Source organism: Lichenostomus cassidix, chromosome 15, assembly GCF_008360975.1.
Source record: "Lichenostomus cassidix isolate B80296 chromosome 15, HeHo_3.0, whole genome shotgun sequence".
Taxonomy (NCBI): domain Eukaryota; kingdom Metazoa; phylum Chordata; class Aves; order Passeriformes; family Meliphagidae; genus Lichenostomus; species Lichenostomus cassidix.
In genome coordinates this window covers 6,961,376-6,986,365 of record NC_139496.1, presented here as the reverse complement: position 1 = coordinate 6,986,365, position 24,990 = coordinate 6,961,376, and the positions used below count along the sequence as shown (strand labels likewise).

Genomic DNA, 24,990 nt, shown 5'->3' with positions numbered 1-24,990 from the left:
CAGCTAGAATTGACAGTGACATTTTAAGTCAATGAGAATCTATTTTACTCTTCCTCCCACAACACAAATGAATAGTAGTGCTAATGAAATTCCATTCCTATTAGAAATTGACAAAACACAATCCTGCATTTATCCCTTCCAGCAAAATTTGCCTTTTAACAAACTCAAACTATTCTGAAACACCCTGTGGTCACAACATGACAATACAAAATGCCACTCACTCCTGCACTGCCCTTCTTCCAATTAACTTGACTTTAGTGGACCAAAATAAAAATTTATCTACTGTATTTTATACCTACAGTTTTGAATGAATCATATTAACATTTACCATTTTAGTCACAGACTTTAATACAATCTGGTTACTTTATTCACACTTGATAACTCTTTCTGACAGAGGATGGGCTTTTATTCATTACATCAAAATAACTTGCTTATGGAAAGAAAAAGACCCAACCCATATGCACTGTTTTCCAGTGCCATCGTCTTCAAATGCCAAGGAATTACATTACATACAGAAATAAAAAGAACTGATTGGAATTTGGACCAAGATGCAAAATGTAATCTCTGCATGTTATTATTCAGGGAAAAAAAAAAAAAAAAGGAGAAAATATTCTTATTACTTTCTTTCAAATGAGTTCTCAGAAAGGCTAGATAACCTTTTCCTATTTAATTGTGGTATACTAGAAAAGAAGCCCTCTGGATCTCTCAATGAGAACTGTACAGAGAAATAATTCTGTGTTACAAGCAAAAATAGCTGCAATATTAATCAAGCAGGAAAGAAGAGTGGAAAATAAATAATCAAAAAAGAATAGTGTTATGCCTGTTCTCACAAGCATCAGGGTGTGATCAGCTCTCAGTGTAACACCCCAAAAGCACTGGATGATGCAGCAATGACTTTGCCTCGTGTGGTGCTATACAGAAAAAAGGGAGGCAAGAGTTTTCGTACTTCCACTGAGCTGCCAGACAGTCCATTAGCCATTAGCAAGTGTGAAAAATTCCACGGCATATCTATGTCTGCTTGACAAATTCCATTGTGAGTGAAGACCTTTTTCCCACAAGCTCTAAGTTTGTCTGGAACTCTTTCCTTCCAGCCCTGAAAAATCATGCACACCACTGAGTACAGGCAGTCATTTGCTTGCTCAGCCTGTAAGTTGCCTAACACAGTATCTCTACTTGCAAACTCTGCCAGATTTCAGAATTCACCTCTGGGTGGGATTAGAGACAATAAAGAAATGCAGAATGGTATCTTCAAAATTCCATGGGTTTTCTTATTTAGTTTCCTTTGATATAGCTTTAACACCAACTGAATGCTGCACTGCAAATGTCACCACTTTTAATAAACAGCCTTTTTAGCCATTTTGTAACTCTAGACGTGTACTGTTCCATCCCTTGCTTCCACCATCATCCAGCTACAGACTTCAAAGCCTTCCAAATTCCTTTCTAGAGTTTGCCTTCTGAACATCAAGTATGAATGCCTCTAAGATGTCTTCTCATTCTCTTGACTTAAATACAGTCTTCCTCAGTCTTTTAGTACTTAAAAAGTGGATCTACGATATCTCACCTACTGCCTTGTCAAGCTTATTATCCCACAACTCTGCTGGACCTGAAAGTCTGACTTTCCACTGAAATGGCATAAATAATAGCAATTCTTTACAATTTAATATTCATACAGTAATGGCAATAGTACAAAACTTCAATCTCAAATACAAAGCTAGGATCTAATTCAGATCTTATGTAAACTCTAACAGTAAAAATTACTTCTGCGATGTTATTTTCAACTAAATGTCCTACTGTGCCAAAATAGCATGACTAGTTCTGATTTCCAAAGATTGCCATGGAAAGCCAGAGAAGCTTTGTGTTAACTACAAACTCACTAGCAAAGACCATGCTTACACGTGCTTAGTACTATACCACAGCTATATTTACTGCAATACAGCAGTTCCAAGGTGAACTGAGGAAATCCTTTCCACAGAAAATCATTCCAGAAATATACTATAGACATCTTAGCCACAGTCGACAGCTATTAATTACCTGTAGTGGGTATTACAGAACATTTTTCCAGTATTCCTGTCTTTCAGAAAGTCTGGACTCTCCAGTTTCTGTTAAAGAGAAGAACTTGCAAGTTTTGGCATAGTAAGATCCATTATGTTGACATTTTAAGTAAGATTTTTACAAACCTGCTGCTTCAGTAATTAGGAGAGACCCATCAGCCAGTAAAAGACAGACATAAGTCAAAGGATGAGTTGTATATATATTTCCACCTGCTGGCAGAAAGCATTTACACAGCAGTAGTATGCTTCTACAGTGGTTCAAGTCTGGAATAAATCCAATAAATCAACAGAATTTAGGTTAAAAAATAAAACAAACCAGCATTGTCCTCCAATGTTATTGGCACACAAAGGGTATTACAGAAAGTCTGCTTTTGATGAGCAGAGGCTGCACACCTCCAGGTCTGGGGGAATAATATTAGTCTAACTGATGTTTGCTTATTCATGTGGTTTTTAATTACCAACTGAATGCTACCAACATGCATGTCAGCTTCCCAAAACGGTAAGTAATAAGCTTAAATTACTAAATGCAGAAACATATAATGATAGTGTTAATCAGGTCCAGTGCTGAGCAAAGTGGTTTTCAATTGGATGTTTATTTGAAATTAAAAGGTTCTAAAGCAGCACTCCAAGGAATGAGCTGTATTCACCACCACTGAGCTGCTACAACATGGAAGCAACTGTTCACATTTCCCCAGAAGTGATGGTAGAGAACCACAATAAAAATGCCAAAAGGGCCTCCACTGTCTATAAAGAGCACAAATTAACCTCTGTTCTCCACTACATCAACAATTAGAGGATTGCCAAGTACAGACACCACACTCCTGACCTTATCTGAGGATTTTCCCACACTGTGCACTCCAGGCTTTCATCTGACACCACTTTGGGTTCACAATCAATCAGTGGTTTTTATCAACTACATCACCTTAAAGTTTAACCTTCAAGTCCCAAGCACTGTGAGCTAAAAATTTCATGCAACAGGATAAACTGCATCACCTCCACTGCAGGACTGTTCGAGAGGCACAAAGACATTAGTTCACTGGTTAGCAAACACTACCATTCTGCAGTCCTTTCACAAAACTTAGTTGGAATGTTGAAACATCTGCTTTCTCTCCCTTCTGACCTTGATGACATGTGTGACAAGGCTGTTTTCAAACATACTTCTAAACCCAGCTCCATTTAAAAAATCTTCTTGAAAGATATAATACTGCATTAACACATGCTGGAAAGCATCTAATCTTTGTGCTGCCCCCCGTATCTATAAATACCCTGAGAATGGCATGTAACTATCAAACAAATACAAACTTCCTCCAAGAATGCTGAAGATTTTATCTTTGTCACCAAATGAAGTGTTACATCTTTGTGCCAAAATATCATCCTATACATGTACATAGAAAAACGTGAAAAAAAAAACCCCAGCAAATATTTTCACAAATGCCTAGTGCCAGGAGAAGAAACACTCAAAACAAGAAGTACTGAGATTCATTACAGCATTATGAAGTCAGTCTTCTGTCAGCTGTCAGTTCTGATTCTGTACAGATATCTTAAGGAGAAGAAACACTTCAGGAAACCAAAAGAATTACCATACAATAGGCTACAATTTAATTAGAAGAAAGAACATGCTGAAGATAATGTCAACGAAAGGATATGATAATGATCATTTTAATGAGATAAATATGCCCTTATATCCCCAGTCAAAAATGCCCAAGATCCATCTTGGAAATGGTAAGGAGCAGTGGCAAGAGACAAAGTCTCCCTTTCTACTGATGTGGGCGACACTAAAGCTTCAACAATTACTGGAATTCCAGTCAGGAACGAGAGGAGGAACAAGCAATGCTTTTAGCTTCTGAGACAGATCAGGGCACGTTTCCCTTCTGTTTCTGAATGCACTGTTCCAGGGAAACAATCCCTGCCAGAACTCTCATGGGACGGTGCATCTCTGCAGTTGCTCATGCATAACCCTCCAGATGGAGGAAAAATTCAACTTTAAATCTAAAATGCAAAGGAGACTGTTTTATTAGAGTCTAAACGCACTTGACTTCAGTGTGCAGGTATTTTAAGGTATTTAATCTACTTCAAAATTCAACAAAGTCATAAGGTTTTTTAACAAGAAGACTATTTAAGTTGTGCAATATAAAAAGTCTTACAAAATTCTTACTGAAAATTTGCAACAAGTTTCTACAGCAAAGTCACTTGGAAAGGCCTTTAATGAATCCAAATAAAAGGAGAAAATTTGTCTAATATTTACGTCTTGTCAGTTCTATAGAGGTGTTGCTGTTAGAAATGTGAATCAAGAGATTGGGTCTTAAAGTTTTATTCACTGTAGTTTTAATAGACCATGCCCATCTTACTCCACTATTGCCAGAGATGTTTGCAAGAACACTGAATGAATATTAAGAAGGCCTACCATGACTCTTGCTGTGAAAGCACAGATTAAATTCTAAACTTTTAATTTCCTCGTTGGATCCATACAGGGATATTTGGTATGGCATCTGGGAATATGCCAGCAAAGATATGCCAGAGGAGTTGCATTGCACATTTGACCAGAATAGAAACACTGGCAGTTAGATCTCAAGGATCAGAAGTTACATATTTGTTTTCAATACTAATGTGTGCAAAGATGTACAGCTCGATTGATAGGTGTACATTAGCATGTTTCCACATGCATACCCCAAATACAGATTATCAGTCCTTTGAGTCCAGGAAAACATCCAAGTTTTGAATACTAATGCATTTCAGATGAAGCAGGTTTTCTCCAAGCCATGAAGCAGAAAGCACGGCAGCACACAATGATGTATCATACAGAATTTTAAGGCCAACCTTAGCCAGACAATTCAATGAAATTCTACTTCAGATAGGCAAGTAATTTTGCAAAAGCTAAGTAGACACCCCACTAAAAAATCTGCCTGTTTAAGAAATCAGTATTCCAGTACCTCTGATGCTCCCTAAAGTAAATTATAATTTATTAAACCATACCTGATCAAACCATAAAATACTATTTATAGCAATACAACCTATCTTCTGTTAGCGCTGTGTAGCTGTGCAGTGAACTGGAGGAAAATAAACAGCCACAGCCTGTCACACCACTGCTGCAAAGTACCAGGCTTGCTCCTGTTGCTGTCATCTTTGTTAAGAGAAGACCTGAAGATGTATGGGAGCAACTCCAACATCACAGGGATCATCCAGATCATCCAGACCTCACCTGGGTTGACTGAAGGAGCTCAACTCTCTGGCTGCCATCAATAAACCATGATGAGTCAAAGCACAAACAGGGCAAAATCCCTACCCTTTCAATCAAGTCACCATTTTAAATTAAGCGATTCCAAATTTCCATCAATAAATACAAGAATTAAGATCAATGCATACTGTATGTAAGAATCCAACATTCTTCTTTGAATCTGTTCAACACCACCAAAGGCACTACAATTGTGTGGACAACAATGAAAGCAAAATTAGGACTTAGCAGCAATTCTGGAAGGCTTGTATGATCATTAGCTTGAGATAATCATGTAGACATAAATTCTCAAGCACACAAGACAAAGTCATCAGACTTCGTTTGTAAACCATGTCATGCACAGACAATAGCAAAACTTCCCATTCGAGATAAATAGACTTGGCATCAGATAAACCAGAAAAAAATAATTTCCAAGTGCTACAGATGAAAAATCCCTAATTAACATCTACATGTAATGTACACTACATGGAGGGGAAATTCCTTTCTAAAATTACTTAGTTCAGATTTGTTTGTGCTGTAAATGCTTATAAAAAAATGCTATCTTTGGGAAATTTGAGTATTTGGGTCATATCTTGTGCCTCCCATATGTGACAAAGACTCTTACATGCCCAAGTCTTAATTTAATAAACTTAACTACAGACAATGTTTTAAAAAAACAGCTTACTCACAAGAAATATCAAGCACATTAAGTAAGAGTTTGATTAATGTATAGTAATCCATCAATTAAGATTAATTCATCACTGTTGATCATTCCAGAAAATATGGGAGAAATCCAAAATAAGTAGCCATAAATCTACAAGCAATGAATTAGAAAAAGAAAATTAATTGCAAGGGAGAAAAATATTCCTAACAGCTTAAAAACACCCATTCTGGATGGCTGAGGTCTGAAATCTGGCAGCCTGGAACACATTTCAAATCAAGTCCATTTTGTTCATTACAAGCAAAACTGACCATTTAAATCACACAACTACAGTTCTGGAAATGACTAGTATTAATTGCTGAAAAGGCACTCATTTTGAATGTTACACAAATAATTTCTGGGCGACCATGGGCTAGAAGCTTTTATGCCAAATTCACATGTAATAGTAACTTCATAGAGGGGCTTAAAAAAAAAATCTTATGACAGTTATTGCATAGCAAATATAGCACCTCACTTTTTGAAATGTTCACCTTTGTAAAAAATAACCTTTTTCTTAAATGATGTCCCTGAAAATGCCATTAACAATAATTAATATTTTAATAAAAGCTGAGAGCTATTATGCAGTTTTGAAAACTACATGTATTCAGGAGATAATACGCTTCCTCTCCAATCCAGATTCCCTGTTTACATGAGCAATAATACTTTTAAAGGCAGAATTTAGCCATGTCTACCCCTACTCCAATAAGTATTCATCCTGCAACACTCCCCGCCTTCTGAGAAGGCACTGTCTATTCAGACCTACTCCTACAGACAATACAATAAAACACACTGGAGGATATAATCAAAATAGTTCTAGATAACCAATTTTTGTGGTGTAATGACTTTCAGAGCTGTAGGTATTAAAAACACCAATATGCTGGCACAACAGAAATGGTTACAACTTCTTTCTCCTACTTAGGAAATACCTTTTTTTTCCATAAACAAGTAGTACAATAGTTACTTAGTTTTCATGTAACCCTAACTAAAGCAGACTATTATAAGTGTTTTTTGAAAGAAAAGTCTTCACATTCAGACAGTGTAATGTTACTCCCACTGAAAGCCACAGAAATGCTACTGCTGACCTCAGTGGGAGTTAAGAGCAGTTCCAAATGGCTCCAGCTTTTCAGATTTTCCACCACAATGTCTATTGCACAAAAATGCAATTCAATCTCATCATTAAAAGCCACAAACCAATAACCAATCACAATAAACCTAAAATTGCTTTATAAGTTAGCAGTCTCACTCAATGAGTTGCACTTGTAAAGAAAATGACTAGCATTCTTTAGGGCTGACAAGCAATAAATTGAAAGCACCGTCATTCTGAAAATGTATGGCCCTCCTGATTAAGGGTGACATACTCTTTAAAAGGAATACAGAGAATACCTCGCTTCTGAAACAAGAAATCAGTCTTAGGCATGAACTTTGTAAAAAAGCCCTTTGGTAATGATAGCACAATTAGTACTGCTTCTTCAGTGTGGAAAAAGCAGAAAGATTTCAAAGTGGTACATTCCTTTCCTTCACAAATATATTGCAGAATAACAACAGATACACGTCTGTCATGTCTCCACAAACAGCGTTTAATTTGATTGCCTGCCACCTTTTTACCTAATTTTGAATGAGTAGTGAGGCTGTTTGGTAAGAGATAACACCTTCTATTCCTGTGAATTTATTCCCTTTCACCCCTACAATCATTTTTCTCTGCTCTAAATACTACAAATTTCACCTCAGGCTGACTATTATAGTGAAAAATCCCCTAAGAAATCTCCCCCCTCTTCTATATTGCTTAGGATATTCAGAAGCAGTAGCTTTCAGTTTTGCCTGTACTGTGTAAAGTGTATTCCCATCTTTTACCCAAAAATCTACTTTCCCTAAAACAAATTTAAAAGGAGACTAATAAAAAGAAATGAAAGCTTTTTAAAGTTCGAATTATTCAGTCAATTTTATTCATTTAGCAAGTACGGCTATCTTCTGGTTTTAGTCATTTAAGAGACCAGGTTTTTTTAATTATGCCCCTTTATCCCAATGTAAATGACTTTTCCTTGTGCAAAAAAACTTCTGCCTGGTTAGGTCTCAGGAATGACTTCCCAGATCAGTGAAAATCATACAAATTAATAAACTGCTTGGTCTTTGACTGCATAGACTATACTGTTCTGACAAGGGCCCCTCACAGGGAGGTTCTGCTGCAGCAAGGCCCACATCCCACCACACCCATAGGGAGCCACTGAGTTTGTAAGTGTGCAACGTTCATGTGCCACAGATTTCTGTACAGAGAGCTCTGAGAACAACCCCAAATGCAATGTCTGTACAGCTGAACACAAAACTGAGGCACTGAAGAAGGGCAGCCAGGAGGTGGGAAGCCAGTTCACCTCTTGTCTAAAAGCCAGACAGCAGCAGAACAAAACAACTTGAAAAGGCCCATTTATAAGTTTTGGAAGCTTTATTATTAGCTACAGTATATGTAGTTGATTATTCTACATTTTGATTATAGCAGACATCTGTTTTTATATGGTGACGGTATTCCAAGCAGGCTAATTCAAACTCTTGCATATTTTAGCCATATTCAGCTCAAAAGCCCTTCTGTATGACAGAAAGGTCACTTCAGGCTATTACTATAAAACAAATTTAGTCTTTCATTACTTTATTGTTGGCTAAAGAATGTCAACTGTGCAACTGTTACTTTTTTCATCTGCCTTTCAATTTACTGTCTCAGGCAATTTTGCTTTCTAGAGTTCATACACACGAGCACATTTAATAATGAAAGAAATACAAATACATGTAAGAAATTTTGCCAACTCTTACCACCCTTTCAGGCGAGTTGTTAGGTCCCTCCCCTTGTTCATAAAGCACAACTCAGTTATGGATATCCCTGGAAAACACAAGAGGCTGATGAAACTCTGAATAAACTCTGTAACTTGTGTGACTAATGGCTTGTTGACCTGAGTAATGAGACAACTCCATATACATTCAGTTCACAGCCCAAACACCTGCCAAAACTGCACTGCTATCCCTAGTTCTAAACAGCCTAAGTCAAGACTTTTGTCAGTCTCCAGAGCTCCTACTTCCTGAAATCAAATGTCAAGGCTGAAACTTCTATCTGGTTTGAACTCTCTAGTATGTGGAAAAGTTTCTACTGAAATCTCTAGGTCATAAAATCCAAAAATCACTTGTTTTAAGGGTACTGTAATGAGATGCAAAAATAGCCAAGATGCTTGTCCTTATTTTCTCTTTGCTGAAATTTATTTTTTCCTGGATCATACACCTGATTTCACTGACCTAACACTTGTTACATACACAAAAGAATATTTTCCACAGAAAACAAACACATATGAATGTTTGGAAACAGGAAACACTTTTCAGGAAACAGAAGCACTTTTCAGATCAAGTTAACAGTAATTCCCAAGAAACAAACACTTTCTTGGGCTACATTTTACCGTGTTTTGATCAATTTTTTTCTTTGTATTTAACTCCAAAAGCCATAAGTCTCCTACTGTTTTGTCTGCTTTTCTTTCCAAGCTAGAAATACACACAATTCCATACGTACACTGCAAGCTGAAAGTCACACCTTCTATGTAGAACACTATGAGCAAGCAGCACTGGGACTTGCAGGAGAGCATAAATTTTACTCTAAAATCTTAAAAACTTTACATCTCAGATTCCTCTACACAACTACCTGCAGACAGCTTTTATAAAGGAAGACTTTGGGGTTTGTCCCCCAATTCTTGTAAGCAAATCAGCATTTGGCTGCCTCCCAAAATCCACATATTCTCCCCAGGTGTCTCACCTTCCATGGTAAATTTGATGTTTCATTTCATAATTTACAAGTTGTAAGACAACAGTATGTCTCAATACAGTAATTCCAGTGATTTAGGATGATACAATGAAAATTTAGCTAATTACTAAACAGGATGCTTTATTTATCTTCAACTCTGATAAGTAAATGCTTTTAAGTGCTGCAGAACAAAGGCGGAATCACATCACAAATGCGAAAAACACAAGCAAGTAGAGCACGTACACGGAAATTCAGTTTGTGACAACATAAAATTCATTAAAAGGGTCACGTTGTTCCAGAAACAGCACAGAGGGAGATGGTATAATCATAAAAAATGTGTTGAATCAGTACAAATTCAACCTCAGGCAAGAATTTTCCTCAAAAGTTTCATTTTTAATAGCAATTCAGACTCTGCCTGATGAGCAATTCAATCCAGAGGTCAGAAGCAAAATCTTGCCAATGTTTGCCTTTCAAAAAACATTTTTCCAAAGAATAAAATTTGAACACACAATTTCCTCTAATCCAAAAGAAATGCAGTTATAATAATCAGAAACAATATTAAACAGACATCAGCAGGGTAATACTAGATATTAAAAAATCTAGTAGCTTGATAAAAGTTTTAAAGTATTGCAACAAATCCTAAACTGCACTTCTAAAATTATTTTTAAATGGATATGGCAATCCTGTATGAGCCATTTTAACAGAAAAACAGAAGTTGACAGCAAGCTGATTTCGGTTTTCAATAAATCAAGATATCATTTGAGCTACAAATCTGGATACCCTGCTACCTACACATGCCTGTCACACCTAGGAAGAGACCAGGAAGAAATTATCCATAAATTACATTTATATATAACTTTTTCTCTTTTATGAGCAACTTTGCTCAAAAAGTATGTTTGACATTCTGGTAATTTACATTTTACTTAAAATTAATCTCTTTCCAGCATCTGAAGATGCTCATGGGAAGAGAAATTTAAGTGTACCGTAAAAATTCTTGATGAGAACAATCACCTACTATGAAAACAGATCCCTCACTTTTTGCAATGTAATATTCCTATAATTGCAAATTTTTTGGGGATATGGATTCAGTGTGATTTTGGCTATCTTTGTGGACTACAGCTGAGTAAAACATTACTCAAGTCAAGCAGCAGAGCAAGAGAACAAACTTTCCAGCCTTTACTCATAACCTTGTTTAAAAAGTTTAGTCTGCCAAACTCCAGGTCCCAGAAGGTCTGAATTTCTCAGGAACCAAGCCAACCTTGAAACTACAGAAGTAGTACGAGTGGAGTTGTATTTCGAACTAAAATCAGTATCATGGCTTAACACAAAACAGTAAGCAGAGAAGAAATGATGGACGCAGAGTCTGTCATGAGCTTGAACAAGCTTCATTCTGCCAGACGAGAACTAACAAGTCTCTATTCTGACTGCAGTAAGGAGTCTTGTAATAACTCTCTTATAAATATTCAATAGATCCACCATGGCAGCAGCTCCAAACAGAGTGAAGGGTGAAGGTCTCTCAAAGAGCAGCTCTAAGCATAACGCAGCCAATTCTGACTGGGACCTTATGCTGAACCAACGCCAGCTGACAAGGGCATGACCTTCAATTGATGCTGAAAATGATGACTTGGTTCAAAAATTGTTTCGTTTTGCTGCCACAAATTTAACAGCTCAGGGTTTGTCCCCATGAGATGAGTAAAACATACTCATTAGGCAACCTGCTTCCAGAGAGACAGGATTTTAAACAAAGGCTAAACACCTTTATTTTGATACTACTAATATGTCTTCAAGGTGCTTTAATGCAGACCAGTTGCTGAGGTGCAAACCGAGCACAGCCCTCCCAGCCCCACAACTGCCACAGGACATGCTCTCCACAGGAAGACTGCACTGATGGAAGTTGCAGGTAACATGAAATATGTCAACAAAAACCACTGAGAAGAAACACAGCTCAGTACACCATCACAGCAATTCTGAGGCTCTTCAAAAATGTGCACAAATAAAAGGAAATAATTTTGACTTTATCCATCTAGCAGGCAGGACAATTATGAATTATTTTAGCAACTTCTTTCAGCTTGTCCAAAATATTTACTGCACATTGTTTTCATCTTCCAAGTTACAGACATGCCAATGTCAGACAATATCTGTTACAATCAACTTGGATTTACTATTCCTACCAGCTGTCTTAAGTCGAACCAATAAAGAAAAATCGAACAAAAAAGGGAATGAGAGTATCCAAATGCCACAAAGATAAGCAGGCAGTTATTTCTTACTCTGAATGCAGTAACAAGAACTCCAGAGGCCAAAATGTTCCAGCTGAGCTAACTATCGCTTCCTGCTGCTGTTACCAACACGGTACTGCAGAAAAGTAATTGCAAATATTACTCACAAAGTACAAAATAGAAACAAACAAGATAGTGGAAGAAACATGTATCTCCCGGCAAAAACAAAACTCACTAGAAGATTATGTTCAATATAAGTCAATATGCTTTGAAGCCAGCTGTATAAAGTGACAGTGGAGGCGTTTAAATTTAAATAAACCTCTTAAATTCTTTATTGCACTAAAGGCAGAAGTTTGACCTTAAATGTTAATTTAAATGGATACAACCAAGTTGGTTAAAAAACACAAACTGCGGTGTCATGACTGCAGCTGCTAATGGTGCCCTTAGACCTGCAGCCACATTCCAGCCTGACTCAGCTCTGTCCATCCAGCTCCACCTGCACAGCCAGCACAGGCAAGGGGAGAGTCACTGATGGCTTATCCCCACTGGGAGAAACAGAAAGGGAGATTGTCTTGCCACCCTGGAACTACTTTCTGATCTTTGCACAGTAGACACAGAATAGATGAGATTGGAAATACCCCTGGATACCACCTGGCAACTCTCCTGCTCAAAGCAGTCAATTTGAACAAGTTGCTCAGGATCTTTTCCAGGCAGGTTTTGAAAATCTCCAGGATCTCCACAATCTCTGGCCAACCTCCTCCAGCACTCAATTCACACTTAACAGCAAATTTCTTTCTCAGTTTTTGATTGAAGTAAGACTCCTCCACTTTGTACCTGTCAGCATGTGAGGCTGTGCTGCCTATTGTAATATTCTTGATCAGCACAAGCTGCTTAAATCAATGAGCTCCAAAAATGACAATGAGATGTATAACCATGAAATTTATTGACCATGCCTGCATGCATTAGTAATCACACAGTATGGCCTCTGGGTCCAGTAATGCAGAGAGTTGGATTCCTTCATCTTCCAATGACTGCTCTAAATTCCCCAGTCACACAAGGACACACAAAACAAGCACACTTTTTTTTTTTGGTCCTAGATATTACACCTACTTGAAACCAGCTGGATTTTGTCTTGTTATTGTACATATTCAGAAGGTTTCTCTCAATTTCATAGTATCAAAATTGTTTTAAATAGTTAGTTTCTCAGAAAATCTACCATTAATACTCCTTGCCTCAAAAAATGTGTAAAAATCAGTTCTTCTGAGGGGGATCTGGCAGAAACTTGGATGAACCAAATACTCTTGAGATTTCCATCAGAAATCTGTCACTTGATTTCATGTGAAATGACAAGCATGCACAAGCATATTTTTTTGTTCTCTATTACAAAAGTCTCAAGTGACATGTGCTGTAAGAAGGACAACGTTAACAGCCAGTGAAATGTCAAAGGTTTCCCAAGGAGAAGTCAATTCTGTTCGTGCTTCCACTCTTAAAGCACCTAAGTAATTCAGGTGCACCCAGTCAAACTACACCTGGGTGAAGCAGAGGGAAATAAATACCAGGTGTTAATCACTAATACTAAAACTGTGCAACTGTTGCATTTTTGCACAATGCCTTTCTCCTTTTATATTCTCTAAAAGAAAATGCTTAGAGAGATTTTTTCCCAACAGAATTGTCCAACTTGCTGAAAATATTTTATATCAGTGCAGCTACTGAAGTCACTCATTTTAGAGTACAAGATTGATAATTAAGTCAGCCTATTTCAGGGTCTTCCCCCTCCCCCGGCTTCTTCATTACAGCTATTTTCATTCTGGACTCTCCACACACTCTGTGCACCCGTAATCTGTATCTACATTGTATTAGTAGGATCCTCCTAATTAGATTTAATTTCTTCAAGTGAGGAAAAAGTGACATGCTAAGCCTGCCAGTTCTTTGAAGAATGTCCTAGAAGGTCAAATGGTGTGTATATAAAGGCTTTGTGATCCGTTTGACACAAGGAAGATAAGGTTGGTCAACATTTCAGATGCCTTCAGTAATGAAAAGCAAAGTAACTGGTATTGATTCCATTCACATCAATCTCAAAATGGTAAACAAAATAATTATATCCTCTGTATAGCAGTCTCATGGGTCCATGCAGATGTACTTAACAGATTACAGACAGAAGACAGCTCATTTAAATCAGACACTATGTGAAATTCTAGTTTTCTTAATTGAGCTACTGTGTAGACATTAAAGCTTCTGAAATCTCTACATGCCTTATCCTGTTGAACCCAAAATCAGAAATTCTCAGAAGATCAGTACTTTTCCTACAGATTACAGCTCCACAGTTTGTCTACTTCTGAAACAACAGAAATACCTGTATTATTGGGCTTGAAGCTTTTACAATTCTAAAGTATGTTGGTTTCATAGTTCAAAGAAAAAATAACTTTAAAATTTTAAAATATCACTCTCCTGTGTGAAACCAGCTGCTTTCCCCAAGACTTCCCCCTGTTTTTACATGAAATAGTTGTGCTTATCCTGTAATTCTTACTAGTCTTTCCCTCTTTTTGCAGTGCCATGACAAGCTACATCCTACACTACTTTATTTTAAGTAATCAAGGGCTAAAAGGCTTCTCTCACAAGCCTTGCTTTCTGCATCATGGGAACCACATGTGTGGAACCACACAGTACAATCCCATCTACACCAAATCCCTGCCCTACAGCCTCCCCTTCCCAACTGCATTACTGCGACAGACACACCTGCATTTGGAACCTGTTCTTTCACTACTACCAGGATCAGCAGCCAATTTCTTTGGCTAAACACTGCACCTTCAAAACACAGCAGTATTTACTCATTATTGCACAGGTAGTAAGCCTGTAGTACAAAAAATTAAAATCTACAGTAAGCCAATACATGGTCTTACTTATGCTTAAAATGTCTATTGCCCATGATAGGACTTCTCCCAGCCCAATTTGGTGTTTTCTAAAGGTAATACTACATAGAAAGGCTACTGCATTTTATCAAAGAGTCATTGAAGTTCTTGAAATATTGATACATAAAATGAGGTAAAAAATTACAGAATCTGTACCTTCCGTTTCCATAAAAAGCAGATTTCTTTACATTGCTCCCCTGCCTAGGTTGTATCGTTAATAAATTTCAGAACATTTAACTTGTGAAACTTTCAGGATCATCCTGTTCTCTTGTGGCACAGAGAATGACCTTCTACTTCTTTCTACATTCAGATGGACAATGCAAAGGAAATTTTTCATTTAGGACCCTTACAGTTAATCCAAGAGAAAGGGAGTGAACACAAGGTCAAAATAATATGGAGAAGTAAAACACCTTGTAGGGCAGAATTTAAGACACTGACAGTTTTCTTGGCAAATGCTAAGGTTACCAACATCACCCTCCTACAGAGAAGGAAATGAGAAGAATTTGCTAAATATAGCTAGGGCTGGTTGGAAGGATGCCTATCCTTATCTGCGCATTCATCTGTTTAATTGTGGGCAATATAGTCCACTAGACAGCCTGCAGCAAGTGTGGATGTTCAATATTCTCTGAATTACACAATCTCAACTGGAGATTGGACTTAATTACACAGTTTACAATAGGATAAATGGAAACTTTGTATTTTGACACTTCACAGTTTTAGGTACCTCTCAATTCTTTTCTCAGGTTTTGGAAGTGTACTAAATGACTTCACAACTGTGCAGTTTTAACTAAGCATGGGGAGAAAGGCCACGGAATTCTTGTGTTTATTGTATCACTGTGTCTTTCAAATCCAAATGTATACAAATATTCATATATGCTGGCATCAAAAATCAAGTTTTATGCTCAGAGCTTCTTGAAGTTTGGTAGTCTGTAGAGATTGAAATTTATCTTAAATTGATTTGTAAGTGCATTTTTAAAATAGTTGCAGTAATTTAAATATACCCGTCAATAGCTCTTATCAAATTAATCCATCTTTATTTGAAAATAAAGCTGTAAAAATCACACAAACCTGAAAGAAACAAGTCAAGAAAGTTTATACACCTGTGATCTAAGCTTCTGAAAGGATTCCTAAACCTAAACCCTTCATTTCAGTCACAATATCGTAAAGAAATATAAAGGAATTAAACAGGCACTAGGTGCCTAAATTCCTAACAGATACCTCTCAGCCAATGTATCAATTTATTTATAAATATCATCAAGATTCTCTCATTATACTTTTACATATAAATTAACAAGCTTTAGTTCTGTTTAACATTAGTTTTTCACTACCTTAAATACAAAAGTTCCTAAAAATCATAGTTATCATACTGCTTCTCTCCTTCTAAAACAATGGAAAGTGGTTTGTGGCATCATAAATGAAATGAAGTGGTTATTTCCTTGACTAGATAGATGAGCATGGGTTGGCATTCAGAAACCCCACTATCAGCATAGTAAGTACTTTGTAAAAGCTGAAAACCGTTTATCACCTGCAGGAACATACCACAATGAAACACAAAAATGTGGTAATCTACAGAGGCTTCAAATTTATGGATTATACAATTCAATAATCTTCCATCGTTACACCACATTAAAAGTAGTGCCTTACCCTCCACCTCTAAAATACTGCCTCAGGAGAGGGAACACGAATTTTGACTGCCATTATCTTTCAGCCTGCAGTAAGGAAGTGCCTTGGTCCTGAATCAGAACCCACAGGAATTTAGCAAGTGCTATTTCTGCTTGTAGTAAAATCTTCAATATGTAATTTACATCTTGATATGTCATCATTTCTTGGTATTTAACTTAGTAACAGCTTCTCTAAAGTAGAGATTTTATTACATAAATTATGGAAGTAGCAGACTGGGTGTAGTGGAGACAGAATAAATTTCTGAATCAATACAAAATATGTCCTCAGTAGTAGTTGTTATTCTATGCAGGTGTGTTATTGATTACAGTCATAATGGTCTCACTTTAGCTGCCATCAATAACTCACTACTTGTATTGTCACACTGAATTAAAAAAGAACCAGTCTAAAAATATGAGGAGAAGTTATACCCGCATGGCATGACCCAGCCTGTGGTGCAAAGAAGCAAAACACTGCCAGTTTAAGTTAGGATTCATGTTTGTGACTTCACTTGACATTAACGGGATAAAATAAAGTCAAATGTGATACTTATTCAGGCAGAAGAGTATGTGTCTTAAACATTCTGAAAAACTCTCAGATTTATAGGTCCTGCATACAATAACAGTTTTCAAATACCTTGGGACCCTTAGAATACATGTACTGTAATGCAAAACTGAATCAAATTTTTATGAATTGTTATTGACATTTTTCTGATCAACAGAATTTAAGCTTCCTTGCATCAGATTAAGAATTGTAGAAGGAATGTTAGATTATTTCAGTTTTTAAAATTTTTACTTTAGGAAGTCAGTCTCCAAAAACTACCTATATTTGCTACTCAGCAGAGAGATGCTCACAAAATGCCAGTTAGAAGACTTGATTCAAGCTCATAGACTGGATCAGCCTCCAGAGAAGTCTGTCTGAACCCACTGCTTTTATCTGCAGCCAGAAGTAGCTGCCCTCTCTAAACCATGTGTCTAATTGACATGCCTGAAGTTATTGCAGCTACCCCAACTTATGTGTCACATCTCAGATTCTCCTTCCACAAGACAGTCTATGCATTATGAACCATATTTTAAGTCACTCTGAAATTTGCTTTCCTCTGGGAAATTTCTGCAAGCTTTGCTACTTGCATACTGTTAAAAATATTATAATTTTCCCATTTAAAATCTGCAAAAATAAGACTACCCAATATCGCAATATACATTCAGCTGTCATCAAGCTGTGAATCCAGTAGCCATGGACACTGTTCATCAGTGAAATATTGCAAAGCAGTTTCTTACCAACAGGATAATCCAGTAGAAAAGTCTGTGCCATCACTTCTGTCACTGTTCTGAAAAGCAGTTACTTAAAATTTTATCACTACATAACCCATATTAAACAGAGAACATTTACTGCAATGAGAAGGTTCCATGGAGGTATTCCAACTCATGGGTAGAACTTACATCACCAGAGCAGATGAAGAAGAGGCAGTTAAATTTCTGGAAACTAGCTCTAGTTTCACTCATTTTACATTACAATGAATGTAGATCAGTTAAGAAAAGACATTCATACAGGAACAAGTTAAGGCAACATTTTTCTGCACAAAACCCCCCCATGATCCCTCCTTTTATGAGAGCAGAAATAAGAGGGGAAGATAACTAAGCTTACCACAGAAAGAAGGCATTTGTGCTGCACAAAGCCCAGATCCTGTAAAGCTACTGCTCAGCACCTCAATCAGTCAATACCAATGCACCTGCAACAATTCTTACAGATTACTTTGTTAGATAATTCCAACTATATACAACTAGAATGCAGGTCTTGATATCCATCCCATGGAAAGTCTACTCTCAAGGACAGCTGTGCAAAGGAAGCACTGATGCCTAATTCTAGACTCCCAGATTACTAGGTTCTAAAAGAAATAAGGAAAATAAAAAATATTTTGAGTTTACCATAAGTACAAAATGTCAGGACTTACCCAAACTGATTTACTCACTTCTTCCCTCTCGCTTGCAATGTTTAAGCTGTAACTCTTCAGTAATGCATTTCAGAAGACAGTAAATGCTTCACAACTCTTAAATAAACCATAAGCAGCTAAACAGCACCTGCTCTAGAGGACAAAGGCCTGTTGACAAGGCACTAGACTTCAAGTTTCCAATGGCTTATGACAGCAATAACAAGGCAAACAAAATAAATAATAAAAATGAAATGGTGAAAGATACCTTGACAGTGTCCTTTTAATCTTTAGCCAACTTGAGATGTCATGTAAGCACTGAAGCAGCAAAGAAGTGATACTGCTTAGATAGCAAAATCTCAATTCCGCCCTGACCTACAAATCAGAAGCTAATAGATTAGTGGTGCACTGGTGTGTATCTGCACAGTATCTCGTGGAAACCTTGCCACAGCTCCTGAAACAAACGCATGTGCTCCAAGATGCAGAAAAAGCATAACTATAAGTAACATCAACTGAAGCAGGCAGAGAAGATTTTGACAACCCCGTCAAGGACCTTATGGAACGAAAATCCCAAATTGTCTAAGAAAGCCATACTATCTGAAGAGATGAAGCATACTGCATGTAGCTCAGGAACAGAAAGGTCTTCCCAGTGCAATATAACCTGGAGAGCGAGACAGAAAGGCACAACCCTGTCCATATGTTCTCAATGGATCTCAGTACCTTGTAATATTGCCAGCAGCAGCATCACCACTACACAAGTGGTGGATGAGAATTACTTCCTTGGACCACTCAGTCTGGAATTTGTGATCTAAATATTACAATTTTACTCTTTATAAATATATCATCAAAATATATGACATATATTTTTTGACTATAGTCAAAAATCACTCAACATATCTCATGGTAATTAACATCAGCTGATTACAGAGGATTAAGATTTACAGAATCAGACCAAGATACCCTTCACTGAGATGTTTTCAGAGAGAGTCACAACTGCATATACCCAAGGCTCACAAGCCTTCCTCAGAGTACTATCGCAAGTAAACGCCTTCTATCCCATGCAAAGTGTTCTAAAGTGTACACTTTAGAAAACACACATTTAGGTATCTATACAAGTACCCACAGATAATTTCTTTCTTGGCTGACTCTCAGAGGGCCTGATTTTGAAAGATATGTTTAAGCAGATCCCTTGACTTCATTGTGGCCAGCTTCCTGGAATCAACTTTAGCTGTGTCTTACTTGGGTGGAATCAGTGACATTTCCATCAGTTTTATCTAGATGACACAAAGCATAACTACAGAGCAAAATATATATAAACATATATATATATACACACATATATAAATGCAGTGTCAACTTTTACGGAATTTGATAAAGTAACCAGTTTAAAAAAAAAAAAAAATCAATAAAGCCAGTCACTTCAAGGGCATAATGCTGCTTTAGCTAAGATTCATTACTTTCAGAAAGAAGCATTAGTTCCAACAAAGGTAAGCTCCCAGTAATGACAACAGTGTAAGAAAATACATGTTCTTCGTAGGAATGAGGAGTAACGAGATAGGCACTTAATGAACTAAATTGAAGTGTTCTCTACAAAAGATTAAAATATTTTAAAATGCCACCCATATATAAATTCCTAGTGTGTCTCTTTTACATTTTTTTCACCCTGAGATTAACTGATATTCCAAGAAAGGCATTTATTTTGGTGGGTCAAAATGTCAGACTACCCTGAAACAGTGGCAATCTATGAGTCTCATCAGGACTCCAAATTATTATTTTGTTTGATCAGTGTGTATAAATTAAAGATGAGTAATAGATGCTGTCCACTTACTATTAAATGATTAGTCATTTACAGACAACACACCAAATGCTACTCAAAATTGTGACTGCCAGAGGGTTGAGTATCAAGCTTTCAAAAGATTGGGTATTACTAAATTAAGCTGTCTTTTCTTAGAACGTTGCACAAAACCAGTCACAAAAATAACTGGATTCACTAGAATTATTTGTTTCTCTTACATCCTACTTAAAACAAACATGACCTAAGCTAATGGAGAAAATGTAGATCTCTAGAAGCTCAGCAGACTGCACCAGAAGTAGCTTTACAGCTCATTTTGGACTGACTGTGAAATGCAAGGGTAGGAGTGAAAAGGACAAACTGGGAACAAAACACTGGCACCGCAGTTTTTTGGGGGTGGCTTTGTTTTACACAAGTTAGCTGAATGATACAAAACCCACTTCATTATCTAAGTTGATTTCTTCCTTTTTCACCTGCCTTGCCTCAGCTCACAGGTAGACCACATCCTACCTCAAATTTAAGAGAATACTTCAAAATCTCCTTGTTCTTATTTTAATGCTTAAACCCATGATATCACTAATTCCATCTTCTGAAGAAAACATGCTTGTCAAGTTACATGGATACTTTAAGTATCTTGCATTATGGAAAGACCACTTTTTCCAGAAATATGTGGATTTTAATCTTTAAAATCTCATTGCTAATTTCCAGGACACATACATGAAGTCTGAATAAGGTAACTGCATGCAACAGATGTGAAATTGCTTCCCTAACCATACTGGTGTAACCCTAGAGTTGGCCTTTTCCTCGTTACTTTGCAGAGGCAGAGAAGAAAGTAAAAAATTTGACCTAACTGCTTTGAAGGTAACTATGATAGCTATTAGGATGCCCTCACAGTTGACAAAATACTGTCATACTCTGGGTAAACTGGAAAGACACAAGCCAAATGTAATCTCACACTTAGCTGCTACAGCATTTGTTTACAATGTCTGTGTCAATGATTTATACTCCCACAATAAAATATTAAGAGCAACAAACTATGAACCTGGTAGCACAAGAATTCTAACAGGTTTTCCTTGCAGTGTATCAATTCTGACACTACCCAAGATCCACCAAAGGCACTGCAGATAGAATGTGTTGCATTACATAAAATCAAGTACAGAAGCTTAGTTTTATATAACTGTAATATGCATACAGATGGTCTTCAGGACAAGATATCTAAACTACAGTTTGTACAAAATTTGAAGTATAAGCAAAAGGCAGGAATTTTGCCATTTCTAGTACAGTGTCCTAACTCAATAAAATGGGAAACTCCCTCTATTTGTACCTCTTACTGGTTCTTCCAATATTAAAAACTTTCTGAGACAGAAATTAGTTGCAGAGATTTTGAATTAATAGATGAAATTCAAAGAAGGGAATTATTTTTCATCTATTTTAGCCAAATAGTAGGTCAAAACTATGGTTATATTAATTGAAATTCAGTTATTTATGTTCACAGCAACCGTGTCATAAAAATAAAATAAGCAAAGTCCACTTTATAAAGATCACCAATGTCAAATAAAATAAAATCCATGATCTCTGATCAACACATGAAGATAAACCATGCAGTGAAACTATGCAGTCAAACTATTGTTCTTCCAAACCCTGCCTCCCTAATACATTCCTTTAGCCAAGCAATAGGAAGATAAACCCATTTGCCTAATGGAGCATATAATTTAAATATTTCAGACAAGCATTTACAGAGATGCCGATTAAAATAAATTTAAGAACCATCTATCGAAACACCTTGCACTATGAAGACCCCAGCACAGCCCACAACTTATTTTTTCTATACAAACTCCAAACTCTCAAGCCCTTGCAGTTACTTTAGATACCATGCATACCCTGTATTACTTTATTACACCAAATATTTTCCTTTTTTTCCATAACAGATTGAATACGAAGCTGCACTTTTTTCTCATTTGCAGTGCCTTGCAACATTTCTAAAATCACTAAGATTTCCGATTTGACTACTGCACCATGCAGTCCTGCACAATTTTGTAAACAAAATAGGTCTAAATTTATGGAGCCTTAAAGGACTAGTATATTTAGCAGATTGCAGTACTCTATCTACAGGAAGATACGCTCAGCCAATGTCAATATTCTGTCATTTAGAAGCAGGATTTTTTACCATAAAGCATTCCCATTAACACAAACCAGCAGGGTTGTTCCTCCCCCGCCCCCAAACTTGTATCTAGGGTTTAAGCTATTGGTATAACAGGTCTTCACTTGATTTAAAAAAAAAAAATCTGCTCAGGCTTTTTTCTTTTAACATGCTATGAATCACGTTTTGCATTGTGACCTACCTAAAGCACAACACTACAGCGTAACAAGAAAAGTGCATGCTATAAGAATTCCCCCTTTCATACAGACAAACAAGTGCCTACATGAAGAAAAAGAAAGAAAGCAAAAAAGACAGTTTTTACTATTTCATATTCACTAGAAGTGAACATTTCAAAGAGTTTTTCAACTTCTACAAACGTCAGATTTTAACCGTGTGCCTCAATACTGCAGGGAAAGTAAAAATTAAAAAATAACCCCCTAACTCTGGCTTTTAAATCTGTAATGGATTTCGCGTCAGTGAAAAAATAGGTTAGTTTTGTTTGGTCTTTGCTACAAAGAGACTCGTCTCCTATGCAAGCCACAAATAACCTGAGCAATGACTTCCCTCCATGGCAAGAGCTGTCCATCATATTGCAGGATTATTACAATGTTGGTTTGTTTAGGGGTTGCTTGTGTGTGGCTTGCGTATGTAATTCAGGCATTCGCATACATCAACTCCTCGTTGCGCATCTCACAATAAACTGATGAACGCTGCTAAACCTGAACCAGCAACCTTTCGCAAACAAAGAAGTCTAGCCCAGAATCGTGATGCAAAATCATCCCAAAACGTACTACACCCTGCAAGAACCTCTCACAGAAAACAGCTCGGCAACCCCATTCATTCCCCCAACCCAGCGATCTGCTCACCATCTCCGTCTTATTTCTCTGTCCTCAGCTTATTTTCCTTGCTGCTCCTGGCTTCAAGGAGGCGGCGTACCAAAAAAAAAAAAGAAAAATGTGGGGAAAAAAATTAAAAAATCAAAAGGGGAAACCCCCCCCAACTCTTCAATAAAGCACTCGGCAGCCGCTGGGCAGCAGCATGTCAGCCCGTTGTCTCCTCTCCCTCTCCCGCTCCCGCCGTGCCCGCCCGTCCGTCCGCCCGTCCCCCGGCACCGAGCCCGGGCTGCACCAGCTCCGCCCGCCCGCTCACCCACCGAGCCAGCCGAGTAGTCGGAGCCGGGCTGACTTTCCCCTCCCACCTCCACATTCCTATTTACAAAGGGTATCCAAGACCATCTTTATCCAACGGGGGGGTGGGGGAGGAAGGAGGGGGAGGTGGAAGTAATCATTAACCCTTTTCTTGCGTTTACCTTTTCTACTGTGATTTTTGCTCCGTTTTTGGAGCACGTAAGGGAATTCCCCTTCTCTACAGAGCACATGGACTCGTTGCCATGGGGCCCGCCGGCTCCCCGCTCCCGCACCCCGCCTGGCCGCTGACGGTGTCCCTCACGGCCCCAAGGCCGCTCCGCAAAAATGCTCCAAGGGCACGGCTGCAAAACGCTCGCCCTCCCCAAACTATCGCTCGGAAAACAACAGGAGCGGCCCGCCGAGCAACGGGAGCGCACCGCCCGGCCAGCCCATGATGGCACCGCCCGCCCAACTCTTTTTTTGCACAGAGGGCGTCACATTCCTCAGCACTCGCACCTGAAGGCAGCAGCGCGGCAGGCGTGAGGGGGCGCGCGCCCGCGCCGCCGACCCCGCGCGCGCCGCCCGCCTGCGGCCGCACGCGAACCGGCGCGCGACTCCCGCGCCGCGAATTTTCCCATTGGGCGGCGCCGCCGTGATCGCGCCCGGCAACCGCAGCGCCATTGGCGAATTGCCGCCCCGCCGCGCCCCATTGGTCCGCGGGCCTGTCCGTCACAGCGCGGTGAGCCCGCCCCCGGCGGGAGCGGCCGGAGGAGCGGCGGCAGTCCCCGGCGGGAGCGGGGCCGCGCAGCCCGGAGCACGGCCCGGACCACGGCCCTGCCCGCGCGGGAGAGCGCAGCGCTGGCCGTGTGCACTCGGAAAGAGCACCAGGGACCGTTCTGTCACCTCCCTGCATGGCTAGGCGCCCCCGCCCCGCAGCGCGGCTGGAGGGTTCCTGCGCTGGGAGCGGAACGCTGCCTCGCACAGCTGTTCTCCCGGAGGTGCCGGGCCTGGCTGTGGCTGACATGCTGTGGCAGAGAGCCCGTCAGGTGCACTGCAGCCAGGTAACGCTGGCACGCCATCCACATGGCTTTGTCTGACTTGACCTTCTCGCCGTTCGCAGGGTCTGTGCGCTGCCATCGTCACCTCTCGGCTTTGTCTTTGGTAACCTGAACAGTTTGAGCTTCCTACGCTCCTATTGTACAGCTTGCTATCTATTCCCTTAATTAATGTTCCTCCTTTGAATCATTTCCTGTGTTTTCCCCCCACCCTAACCGCAGGTGCCAGAAATGGTGCAGCGTTCCAGTGTCCCTGTGCTGTTGACAAAGGCAGTGTCATTCCTGTTGCCTCTATATATTCTGTATTTTATACATTAAATTATTAGAGCAGTCCAGTTTACCACAGTATTACCCCGAGAGATCACCTTGAAATAGTAACAGCTAAATTCTTTTTTTTAAGTACTTTCTGCCATCCTTGCATTCTTTATTTC

The 24,990-nt window shown here is 38.7% G+C and overlaps 1 protein-coding gene across 8 annotated transcripts in view; it reads right to left on the bottom strand.

Annotated features, from left to right (window-relative positions):
• Positions 1-23,919, bottom strand: part of ARVCF (ARVCF delta catenin family member) — a 248,325-nt gene extending 224,406 nt beyond the window's left edge. For 2 of the 8 annotated variants that reach the window (XM_085075803.1, XM_085075802.1), the window contains exon 1: positions 23,244-23,444. The gene's annotated coding sequence lies outside the window, so the exon portion shown is untranslated. Of the gene's footprint in view, positions 1-23,243; positions 23,446-23,686 lie in introns of those variants that run through there. The other 6 variants (XM_085075807.1, XM_085075805.1, XM_085075798.1 and 3 more) reach the window with 5 other exon arrangements.
• Between the last annotated feature and the right edge of the window lie 1,071 nt (positions 23,920-24,990).